Here is a 12,753-nt window from a genome sequence, read left to right on the forward strand (position 1 = left end):
CCATGATTTTATTTCAAATACTACAGATGAAATGATTGCTTATTTCAGACAAGCTAATTATCCTTCCCAGGGGAATAAATTGAACTATTCCAACACCAGAAATGTCCTTGAGTGGCACGTTGACAAATCACATGAATATGCATGATCAGTTGTGATAGAGAACATATCATTTCTGTATCAGTTTCATAAATTTTTGGCAAGGCAGTTCTTAGGTCATAAAAAATAATAAATGTCAATAAAGAATGCTCAGTGAACATATTAAACCCCACAATGTCAGACACTTAGGTAAAAGTTAGAGCTAACTGACATTTTTTTAAATACTTAATTGTTGTTCTTTTTTCTTTTTTTTAGTTAATTTTCCATTTGTTTGCTTTCTCACCATTATAACGAGAGAGGCTTCTGTTCAAGAAAGCCTGTATTTGTCGGTCTCTGAGGGTATGATTTTGGAAGGGGGGATGCTCTTACAGACCCAGCCAGAATTTCAGGGCTGATTGACTAACAGTCCATATTAATTGCTGCAGGCTGCTGCTTGCTGGGTTTGTTATCTTTTCAAATAATGCCTGAGCCTTTCTTGCTGGTGTCATGGGACAGTTTAAAGCTAGTGCTATTAAGTGCTGCCTTGCTGTGCTGTACGGGATTTACAACATCCTAAACCAAAGGCTGCTTTCTAAAACTGGATAAAGCTTGCCAACTTCAGTAGTAAAGAATTATTCTTAATACAGTATACTTGCTTTTGATGTAAAAGCTGTATCTCTCTTTGGTTGAGAGCTGAGACTTGACGAGGAAACTTTTAAACTGAGGATTCTGGGTAACTGACATGAGCGTTTTTTCATATAACCCTGACAATATAACCCTCTCTCCCACCCCCAGTCCCATTGTTCAAAGGTGTCAGCACACCCCTGTGATCTGGCCTGAAGGCAGGGGCTCTAAACAGCAGATTATACTAATGGAGTACCTCCTGTGCCATTGGAAAGGCAAGACCTTAAATGAACTGTATAAAACTAGTTAAAAACAGTTTTTTTCTTGCTGGTTTGATACCGTTGCAGTTGCTCTGTTCCTAATTATCAGAGCTTCGATCGAGACAAAATCTGCAGTACTGACTGACCCCTTAGCTTTCTCCTATCTTTCAAAACATGTCATTAAAATGAAATGTCGGACTAAGGATCCTCAGACCGTTGCTGTTGATTTTATCTTCTTTTTATCTGAACAGCCTTTCTCTTTACATGCGTGTTAGAAAACAGTGGCTTTTCTGTTGATTGTAGATGATGATGATACTTCACTCCTGTAGCAGTCATTGAGGTAACTGCGTGGACTCCACTCTTATCAGTATCTCGCCACTGAGGAGCGGTAATTAAAAAAACAGAATGTAAGGTTGCATACATTGCCATAAGTGTGGGTTTTATAATGCTTTAGTTCACTTAGAATACTGTGTAAAGTAACCTATTGGTAGGTTAATCCCAGCACCTAATGGAATGAGATTTGAGGAAAAAGAAAAAAAAAAATCTCTAATATATACTCCCAAGAATATTCTTCAATGGTTAAATGAGTTTTAAGTAATTTGATGTTTGTCAAATAATGTTTTAGCATTAATGCATAATGCACTGTTAAGTGTTTTATAGCTATGTGCTTACAAAGCTCTGGCTGTGGAAGTGCCTGGTAGTCTGTACATACATGTTTATCCACTTGTGAAGCATGAAGGATATTTCTTATTTCATCTGGGGATATATGGAGGTTCCTTCCTATCTGTCTGCAGATATTATGTATGTCACATTTACATTTTCATATCTTAGGGACGTAGATCATGATCTGCTTTTTTATGATACAGATCGCTCTTTTTTTATTTACAGCTGTAGCAAAGGAATCAACTTGCCCAGTATCAGGTGCATCTTCCCCTTTCTAAATTTAAGTGTATATGAATACCCCCTTATTCATAGAGTTTCCCTTAAAACAGCTGTGTTGTACAGAAGTTCCTGTTTTTAGTTTTGTTGTGATGTCAGTTACTTTGTAAAACACTTCATAACTGTGGTGTAAGACCATTGGAAAATGATTGTTCTTACAATATTATTAAAATGATTATAGTAGCTAGGGAATCTTGCTTGCAGGTATTACTTTTTAGGTTTTTTTTATTATAAATTGTTTTTAGCACCACCTGGAGTCTGACTGTTTCACTTGGAGTCTGTAATTCTCCAGTGGTACAGAATGGAGATCTCATACAAAGGAACTAAACCATGTGGTCTGTGATTGACTATGCATTAGATCTGGATCAATTGGCTGTCAGAAGCTATTCAATGTTGAGCCAGCAATATCTACCAGAGCAGATGGATGTTTTTTCATCATTGAAGCACAGGGGTGTGATGCCCTTTTTTAAATAAGTATTTTACACCTTTAGGAGTCTATGCTGATAGATGCCATTCCATTGAGATTGTAATAATAGCGTTGTACAAGTCCAAACTATTTGTTTCTGTCTGTGATGAGTCACTGTCAATCCTGTTGGTTAGAGACTGAACTGAAGGAAAATGCGCTTTCAAAAATACAGAAGCTACTTTAAAACTATAAAAGGCAGGATTCTGGGGAGAAAACTGCATTGAATTTGGCTACTAAGTTATTTTGATCTGACACCTGTTCTCATGTGGTCCCATATCGACTGAATTCAGCCACTCTCAGTCAAGTCCTTCATGCTTATGTCAGACAACTGCCTTAAATTGGCACTCATTTAGAGTAATGAGTAGCTTTTGCTCTGTAGGGGCTGTAGGTTGAATAAGCAACAAGACTGCATTACCCTCCAATCTGTGTAGACAGTGGTCTCTCAGTCTGGCTTGAGGGTGGAGAATATACCCACTATTATACACCTTTTTGGCTTTAATTGCACCTGAGACTAGTCTACGTGTTCAGATCCCAAATAATTACCTCTAAGCTTTTTCCAGTTACGCGGCTGCTCAAGCTATTTAATAGTTTTGGTTTAACAAAAACAAATTAAACTATATATTGCATTTTACCCAAAGCAACCCCCTAGAGAACATGTTCCACAGCTAATAGAGAAATTGTGGTTGTATTTTACACCAAAGCATTCTTGAAAGGATGACCTGTAGGATTCTAAAACATATATCTTTACATTTTGACAGTTGTTACTTTATGAAACCATTGTGAAAAAAATTGGAAAGATCCAATATTCAGGTATCTAATATAAAGTGTGAATATGAGAAACAGAAATACAATCCTAGAACTCCCAGATTTACCGGAACTCAGTCATTTGAAGTAGTAAAGTGGCCTCACTCTTCTAGTGAAAGAAAGGAAAGTCAATGCATTATGATATAGTATTCAAAAATCGACAGCTATTTTATTTTCCAATCCATCTCATTTTTACGTTTTGACTTTGAAATCTCTGGTTTCCTATTATTGGTTACTGGCCCTGTGATTGTGTTAGTTTTAGGTTTATGCCTCACGTTTGCATGCCTCTTAAATGAGATATGCTTTGTGAAACTGTCGTGATGGTTTACTGTTGGGCAAATCTCCTTGTCAGCTTTCAAAGCACAGCACTGAAACACATAACTCCAGTCTCTTTCATTAGTGTGATAAGTGATTATATCAATGCCACGACCCCCTACACTACTACAAAATGATGTAAATTAAAATCCATATTTTTATGGACGTATAATGACTGTTTGGTTATAGGGATTTGCAAAGCATAATATGCTTTATTTATTGTGCTTGGCTTGTGTCCATTCATACTTATTACCAGACTGGTGATGGCCTCCACTGTGTTTGATCTATTGCTTAATGATGAAGTATCCCATGTTAAATGTTACATTAAAATATAGCTTTCTTTGTGAATGTTTAGTATATTTTTACATAGTTTAGTCTTCAATGCACTGTACTACATCTGTTTAGTTTATGTTAAATAAAGGTCATTTTAGCTACAAAAAGTCACATTTACAAAGTGGAATACATTACTTAAATATATTTTTTTGTACTAAATTTAAAAAAAAAAAAAAAATTGAAAAACTATATGGGATGCTACATCTTTAGAAAATAACCTTAATTGTGAAGTAGTGTGTGTACTCATTGGACTGATGTTAATGAGACTGATAAATAGGCCTCTTAACTCTCTCACTGTCTGGTTTCCTGTCCTCTTCTTTTCTTTTACCGGTAGTTGATGAGAAATACGAAACCAAAGATCAATGAAAAATTCAACAAAAGCAATAAGAAACCCCCCAAAATCAAACTTGCTGCAAAAAATTAAACCAACAGAAACAGGGTCGTGTTACTTAAGTTGGTTTAAAATGACACAGTATTCGGTGGCTTTATCAAAGGTTTGTGGCAATGAAAATATGCATCTCCATTTGCAAACCAGAATCATTGGTTGTAAAGATAGACATTGCAAAATAATAATAATAATAATAATAATAATAATAATAATAATAATAATAATAATAATAATAATAATAATGTACATGCCTTCCCCCCTCCCTTTTCCTGCTTCTATTAAGAAATACCACAGGGCTCCAATTTGTGTTGGGGCCACATTACAGTATTGTGAACTTTCTTTTTTGCCTCCTCCTGCCAAAGTCATTTTAACAGAAAACTAAAAATTCATTTTGTCTGACCTAAATCAAAGGGTGTCTGAGCCATGAGCTTATTACATACTGTGCTTAACTTGTTTTGTGGAGGAGGATGGGGTGTTATTATCTTTCAGCTACCCACCCTGCTATAAAAACCGGTGGCGCGACATCTCAGCATTGCAGTGCTCTTACTTTTCTCCCTGCTGTGGTACACAAGCAGCATTCTTGCCTGTATATTCCCCTCTAGGCTATTTTAAAAGGAATTGCATCTAATTTCTTTTTTACCTGGATATTCCATTTTTTTCAATTTTTATGTGGTGTATGATGAATTGCAGTTGTGAATGGAAAGCTGGCTTCTCTGTGGTCTGATACAGAGATGAGAAAGGTCACGTTGCACCTACTTCTTGTCTCAGGGAGAAACTTGAACAATTAAAAGGTGGGTGGTGTTTTTTACAACGAATTAGCCAGCCTGCTCATGGTTGATTTGAAGGGACACAGGTCGCTGTGCAGCAGGGTTTTTTTCTTTGTGTTTCAAAGCTTTGAAATAGAATTACAGCAGAGCAGCATGTGTATTATGGTGACTCACAGAGTATCTGGGCAGTAACACAGACAGCGTCTCGAGAAAATTAAAATGCAGCATTTATTTAAGATCACGAAAATACATACCGAGTACCACTACTGAGTGTTTGTTATACAGTACTTCAGAATACTATAGTTTGGATTTCAAGTAAGCAATATACTGTAAATTTCCATGTCCAAGATTTAAGCCAAGCAAAACACACTGCACTGACCCCTATATAGAACATTGTGTGCAGTTTGCAGCATTTTTGTGAAAGGGAGATTAAACCGTCAGTCTTACAAATTAGACAGTTTTTTTATTTTATTTTAAAAAATCAGAAATTCACATAATGTCAAGTAGTTTCCTACTAGTTTTGTAAAGTTACAAAACCAGCGTGGACTATTTGAAAATAATACGAGGCACCCTGTTTTCAATAGCTTTGATAAACAGGCATGATTCAGTGGTATTTTTTTTTCCCTTAAAAATGGTTTTATTGAGAAATACACAAAAAGTCTTTCTCTGTCTTACTTTCACTCTGGTAATTGTATGTGTACTGCGTTGATGAATGGGAGTGGGGGCGGGAAAGACTAAAAAAAGCTTTTTGCTCAATGCTATCTGTTCTTGTTAACATTTTAGGTGTGGTGTACTTCATAAGTCGTCACTCTATAGATAATGGTACAATGCCTGACACTAAAGCATGATGTGGCTGGTTCAGCTGTGCATTTTGTTAGCTTCAGCTCAGGTCTGAGCACATCACAGAAATAATCATTATTTTCATTTCTAACTCAATTCAAGCCAGTATTTCTGTCAACGTTGTGCGCACAAGACACCTTGAGCACAACTTGAGCAGAATTGGTGTGGGGGTGGATACAACAAGAACACAAGGTCAACAGCACAGGGAGGCGTGAAAAGTTAGAGTGCTCAAACATGTACGTCGCATTTGCAATGTGTTGTGAAGTCCTGTGTGGTTTTCACTTTTGTTTTTACAAAATATTGTTTTTGTTGTTGGTCTTGGTGTAGATGTCCCTCAAATAACATTGTTAAGTAGTTTTGTTGTCTATCGTTTCAGCAGTAGATCTTACACTGCATGTAAATATATCTGGTTTCAGACACGTTAAAGAAAGCTCTAATTGTGCAAGCCTTACTTTCAGTTAATCTGTTACTGTGCCATTTCCTTGATCATTTCATCTCACAAGTATCTTCAGGGATAAAGCAAATCACTGAAAAGCATGCCAGTCATTAGGGGAAGCAATACACAGTAAAGCACACAGAAACCATATAAAAGCATGGTACATGGTAATGTGAGTTTTGGAAAAGCTGGTGGTAAACTGCTTAAAGAATAAGTAGCTTCAAAGGTTATTAAAATTGCTTTTTTATATTTCCCTTTCTATTGCAGGCATTTACAATAATTCAGGGTTTTGCTCTAATAGTTATTTTCAGCAAATATAGACAGAAATAGTAGATGGAGGCTGGCAAAGTTGAAAGGTCACATTGACACATGATTTGAATGGAATGAGAAATACAGCCCCATCCCTTCTCCAGTCAAGCTCAAAACCAGGTAAAGGCACATTTAGAAAAAAATGATAATATTTCAGCATTTGAGTATGATAACCCAGAACCACATATAATTATTATAAATGCCATTATTTAAAAATAAATGGTAATCCAAAATGAAATGTGAGTTTCCTGATGACTGTTCTGTACAGTGATAGTTGTTAAGAACTTGCTATGGATTGAAGTCCAGCAAACATGCAAAGTCAGACAGATATCTAGCTCAGATCGCCTTTATAAGTTAACCATAATAGATCCCACATTTTACATCTGTTTTATGTCCTGGTTCAGTGTTGTTACTGTTTTGCGGCTGCCTGGGGACAGATACTGTTTGACCTGTGTGGTTACCTTCTGTTCAATAATTGGAACATGGTTTCATACTCATTAACAATGTAATCACTCTTTTTCAGATTAATAGTGCTCTTCCAGTCCTCTTCAGTGCCAACAAATACTTTTCTCAACCATGTTATTTCCAAGCGAGACATTTTTAGAGTTAATTGACAAGGGCGCATATGTGAACAGAAGGCCTGCCTAATTGTATTATGGTTTCTAAAACATCTACACTACCCCATTGTGGTATGAAGCATTTTTAGAAACGGATAACTATTAATTTGTTCATCATGAAAGAAGAGCTTAACCAACATTTCTTATAAAAAATCATAAAAGACTATGTGAACCATGCATTTTTTTTTGTAATACTGTGGTAGGGTAGTGCTGTAACCCCATCCTTGCCAAATTTACATTCACACATACCATTTTACAGTGGCAGTTGCAACCAGTAAACATATACAGTGTGGTAAAGTGTAAAGTGCCACTGGTAAATCCTATCAATACCCCTGATAAAAGAAGAAGTGTACATTTGAATCCACTCCACTGGGCCCAGTTTGGAGAGCTGTAGGTTTAAGAAATACTGTACATCGTACGTCCTGATATGAATCAACTTCCAAAAGATAAAGGTAAAACATAATGATATGTCTATGCAGATTATCTATGGTAGGACTGGGGATTTAGAGTCCTAAAGGTATGGGAGCTACAAAACAGGACTGTGGTAGAAAAGACTTCCCTCCCCTTGGCTATGAGGCACATCCTCCTCAGATCCTCCTTGCATTACAATTAAGAAGAGTTGGTTAAGCAAATACAGTTATGTGTCTTTTAAGGGCGGGTGAGAGTTTTCTGCATTGTAGATTTCTGTTATCAAGGTTGTTGTTTCAGCCCACCAATGTTTGAGTTGGCTGGGGTTTCATCATGGGTGTGGGGACCGGGAGTGCAACCAGCCTCATGTTTACTGAACTGGTTGTAAAGGGAAATCTCTGGCTTACTGGTTTCTCTTCCTTCCCTTCTTTCTTTCTTCCCTTTAATGGCTGATATTGTATTTTAGAAAACTTGTCGCCATACCTTATAAGCCCATGGTGAACATATACATTATTTTAATTATTCTTCGTAAAGCATTTATATGTATAGTCCAGACTGGATGTACCTCTCTGTCAATATGCAACATTTACATTTTTACATATACTTTGTTATGATAGCTCTGATTTTTGTATTTACAACCATGGTGGGACATACTTTTTTTAATATTATTCCAAAACATTAAAATTGTGTGATTCTCTGTGAAGCTATAAGGTAGATGGGGTTGTGGGAGGTGTCTCTGCTGTGGGTAGTCATAGCAGGATCACACCTGTTTGGCTCACAGAGTGATGTACCTGCAAGAGGTAAGAAATGTAACTGAAACAAAAACTACCTTTGGTAAACAAACGGGATGATCAACTTGTTAAACTGAAGGTTCCGAGCCAAGGAATCGTGTTTTGGAATAAAATCAGTCCTAGATTATGAACCCTCTGTTGTTCTAATATAGCAGCTTTGGGGGAACAGTCTGAAAGTACCTGCACCTTTTATGAGTGTCTGAAACATTGTTACAGTTCAATACATACAGTGGCATTTACAAGCAAACAAATGTCACAGCATCTAGCAATAAAAAGTTTATGAACATGTTGTGCACCTATGACCGTATTCATAAAAAAATGAATTTCTGCCTGAAGACTTCAAAGCCACAGATGTACTGCTGCTTTGTAAGTCCAGCCTTGGGTGTTCTTCAGCACACAAATGTAGTTATTGTTGAATCAGCTATTGCTGCATTGAGATAAGCCATGATCCACTCCAGATACAACACTAATTTAGCAGAACTATATTAAATGATTAAACGATTATATTTAAGTATATATTTTGGCTACATTTGAACTATACTAGCAGGTTTAATCAATTCATCTAAAAACAAATGGTGAAGTGAAGAAAAATATTCTGTAGAAATCCAAAGTATTTATTTTTACTGAAAACCATTTAATTCAGTTTTCAGAGAAACTAAACTACAGAAGTGTCTTGTGAACTAGCTTTCGAAGTGTCTGAGCCCTTAAAGCTCTGTGAAATAATAAAAAATCTGATTTTGTTGCCCTGGATCTGTATAAATTAGGTGTGTTTAATACAGTATGTCATGTTAAAAAGGTGACGTAGAGCATTGTGAAAGCAGTGTCAAACATAAGCAATCATAAAAGAGGAAATGTAAAGAATTGTAAATGCATGGTATAAGCCTGTGAAAAGCATTTTAAGTTGACAAATTACCATGTTACAAGAGATTGAACATGTCTTATTAATCAATCACAAGGAACTAGCATTCCAGTCTTATTTTTACTCTAAGCCACTGAAAACAATCAAAGATATAATTTTCCATTTCAGTTGTGTCTAACACAAACCAGTTGTTTACGAAAGCAGTATCCTCTACTTAGATGGGCCTAAAAGTTTAGAAAATTCATATATATATATAAAAAAACATAATGGCTGATACCGTATATAAATAACACATACTACATCATTCACAAATTACTGCAGTGAAGTTAGACAACTAATGAATCAGGTTTTCATGGCAACACTGCCTACTTCCTGATGCCAAGTTACTTTCTACACCCCTGACCTCATTAGCTCACACTGGGGCTGCTGCTGTGTACTGGACAGATTGGTTAGGGATCACCTCAAAATGAACCTTTAGCTGAGGAAATATGTTCAGGCTTTACACATATCACAGAACTCCTACATATTGCTTAATAGCACTGTGCAACCTTTTAAACCAAATATAATTGGACAAAAGATTAAAAATGTAAGTGTAACCTTTGTGGAAGTGGGCTGTCCTTAATGTGACTAATGAATGTTGTTGTGCAATCCCCAACAAACTGTAATATATAAAACCTGCCTCTCTTTGGCCAGTCAGTTTCAGTAAACACAGGTAAGACAGCAAATATGGCAAATCCTGACAGCGCTTATCCATTATTAAAAAATGGAAAGAATATGGCACAACCGTGCAAATTACTGCTGTGGCTCAAGGACTACAACTTCTCTTAAAACAGTACAGATTAGGCACTACAAATTACTGTTGTCGTGATTGCCCAGCGTGGTCCTATGCTCCTTATTTGCAGTATTATGGGAGGTGTCTTTTGCCCAACACCTGTATAGCCATTACATAAAGTACTATCCCTGGAGATTATAATAAATGTGGTCCTCAACCAGAGCCACAGCCATTCCAGAAGTTGGACTACTTATTTTGAAAATGAAGTTATCAAAACTCATGTTTATATTAAGACCTTACTGATTACCTTCACTAAGGCACTCACAACTTCTCTGAAGCCCAACTCCCATCCTATACATACAGGAGAGAATCATGTCAATGCATAGATTTTATCAATAGAAGAGTGGGCGACACTATGGACTGTGCTAGATTAAAGATGAAGATATGTTTTTTGGAAACTTGTAGTTGACCCCTTTTTCCTTCCTGTTTTTTTTTCAGAACTCACATGAAAAGCTATTATTAATGTTTGATGGACTACCTTGTATAATTTATCTGCACAATTAATAACAGGCAGGATATTCAATTTTAATTGATGATCTGGTACAGTAGCTCATAAAAAAATGCATAATTCTCCCTAAAGGGGATGAATATCTTGTATATCTAGTACCTGTATGACTGTCTATATACTATGGGGCCAAATTGATAGAAACACTGGCAGATCACTCACCACTGAGATAATTAACATTTGAGTGCCAAGGCTGTAAAAACTCCTTTAGGAAATTTCTATCTGTAAAGAAATATGTAAAACACCAGAGAGTGAGTTAAAGGACAGAGGTATTTAGAGGGCCAGTCCCCTCCAGGTTTAACAGGTACTGTAAAATAATGAACTACGTTACAGCCTTGAATGAGGTTCCATTAGTTCAATTAAACAATGTAGAACATGGTTGGAACAAAGAGCTGGTCTGGAAGGGCCAGCTTTGCCCACCTCAGATTCAGATCAATTCAATAAACCCCTGTACTCACTCATGTCTCACATACCATAAGGCTATATCATGAGAATTGCCTGTCCATGTATGATCGATCTTGATATTCGAATCCCTTAACACTATTTCGCTAGGCTATCAAAGTCTAGGCACCCTACCTTTCAGTTATATAAATAGTAGGCCTAATGAAGGCTATATATTCAGAACCCAAACTTGAGGAAACTTTGCAAGGGCATTCATTATAAAAAGCTATTCCGCATACTAGATCTTTTTCATGTGAATATTTTCTCTGGTTTAAAGGAAAATATTCATTAAAATATATATACAGTATATATCTTGCGCTCTAGAGAATATGACATTGACCATCACTTTAGAAGTATTTCACTCTCAAGGTGATAGGTCAGGTGGCTGTTAAAGAATATCATAATGAGAAGATGGATGTTTTCTCTAAAAATCATTCTGGACAGCTCTTTTATATTCATTGAAATGCAATCAGGAAGCAACTAAGCATTGCACATTAGAGTCGTTTCGGCACATCAGTTTCAAAATTAGTGAGAATTCAGACAACAACAGGCCAAGTGCAGTTGACAGTGGTTTTAATCAGCATAATTACCCACTTGATGAATAGGATTCAGTGGAAGAGTCTCCAGTGCTAGAAAAAAATATATATACATATATATAATCCCCCAGTAGAATGTACTTAAAGGGGGACAGGGAAAATAAGCACTGTACGGGGGGGGGGGGGTGGGGGGTCATTACACTAAAAGCATATGCTTTTTGTGCATAATTATAACAAAGTGCACATAACGATATAAAATATGTTTCCCAATTACATTTATTGAACACTGCAGCAAATATCCGGCATATCAAATAAAAGTAGTACTGTACTGTATAACTTAAATAGTAAATGCAAAATCAGTATAAAAATATACATTTCTATAAATGGAATACAATGGAAAAATCTAATGCAAAGTACAGTACTTTGCTTATTTTTAAATGTAAAATCCTATTCGGTTCTATAATGTAATAGTATAAACTTGTACATAATATTTTTTATATTCACGGAAAATACACGTTATTTTCGACCCCATTCTGACCTGGTACTGAACTGGTGCTGCAGTCACTGAACCGGTACTGACATGGTACCGAACTGACCCGGTACATACCTGGTTCCGACCCAGTACCAACCCGATGCTAAAGCCACTGAGTCTGTTTGAAATATGTTCCCACCTCCTTAGAACTCTATGAAACAGGCAGAACCATTTTAAACGGAAAATACTCAATCCAACCACATCAACCCTTTTGATTTTTGGACGGGGAGTATGTTAATTAGGTACACACTGCATTTGCATAACATCCCTCATACTGTCGAAATTGGGGTTTTGCGACTGTTCTCATCCTTCCTGGCCATTTTTGGTTTTTGCTCGGAACACGAAAAACAGTCAAAGTTAAAACCCTGCCACAAAAACCCTCCCTGATGGTTGGAAAAGCTTTGAAATTCATGGCCACCATGACTACTGGTTAGTATGTTCAACCTCCCAGTCACAGCATGGTGCTTATTCAACTTCATGATACATTTTGCTTCTGCTTTTCATGCTTGTTTATATTTACAGTATCGCAAGCTGTTTGAGTAGTTGTTGTAAGTCGACTTGTTTTTGTTTGAAGATGCAAAATGAGTCTGGATTTTGCAGATGGAGGTTGCTGTAGGTGTTTCCGTACTGCTGCAGCTGCAGTGCCATACATGAGAGCTGACTTTCCCATGGCCTT

The 12,753-nt window shown here is 36.6% G+C and overlaps 1 protein-coding gene across 7 annotated transcripts in view; it reads left to right on the forward strand.

Annotated features, from left to right (window-relative positions):
• Nucleotides 1-12,753, forward strand: part of LOC117420888 (zinc finger and BTB domain-containing protein 7C-like) — a 95,404-nt gene that overhangs the window by 69,210 nt on the left and 13,441 nt on the right. Inside the window, exon 1 of one of the 7 annotated variants that reach the window (XM_058994276.1) lies at nt 4,778-4,995. The exons of the other annotated variants lie outside the window; for them this stretch is intronic. The gene's annotated coding sequence lies outside the window, so the exon portion shown is untranslated. Of the gene's footprint in view, nt 1-4,777; nt 4,996-12,753 lie in introns of those variants that run through there. 7 annotated transcript variants of the gene reach the window in all.

Source organism: Acipenser ruthenus, chromosome 2, assembly GCF_902713425.1.
Source record: "Acipenser ruthenus chromosome 2, fAciRut3.2 maternal haplotype, whole genome shotgun sequence".
NCBI classification, from domain to species: domain Eukaryota; kingdom Metazoa; phylum Chordata; class Actinopteri; order Acipenseriformes; family Acipenseridae; genus Acipenser; species Acipenser ruthenus.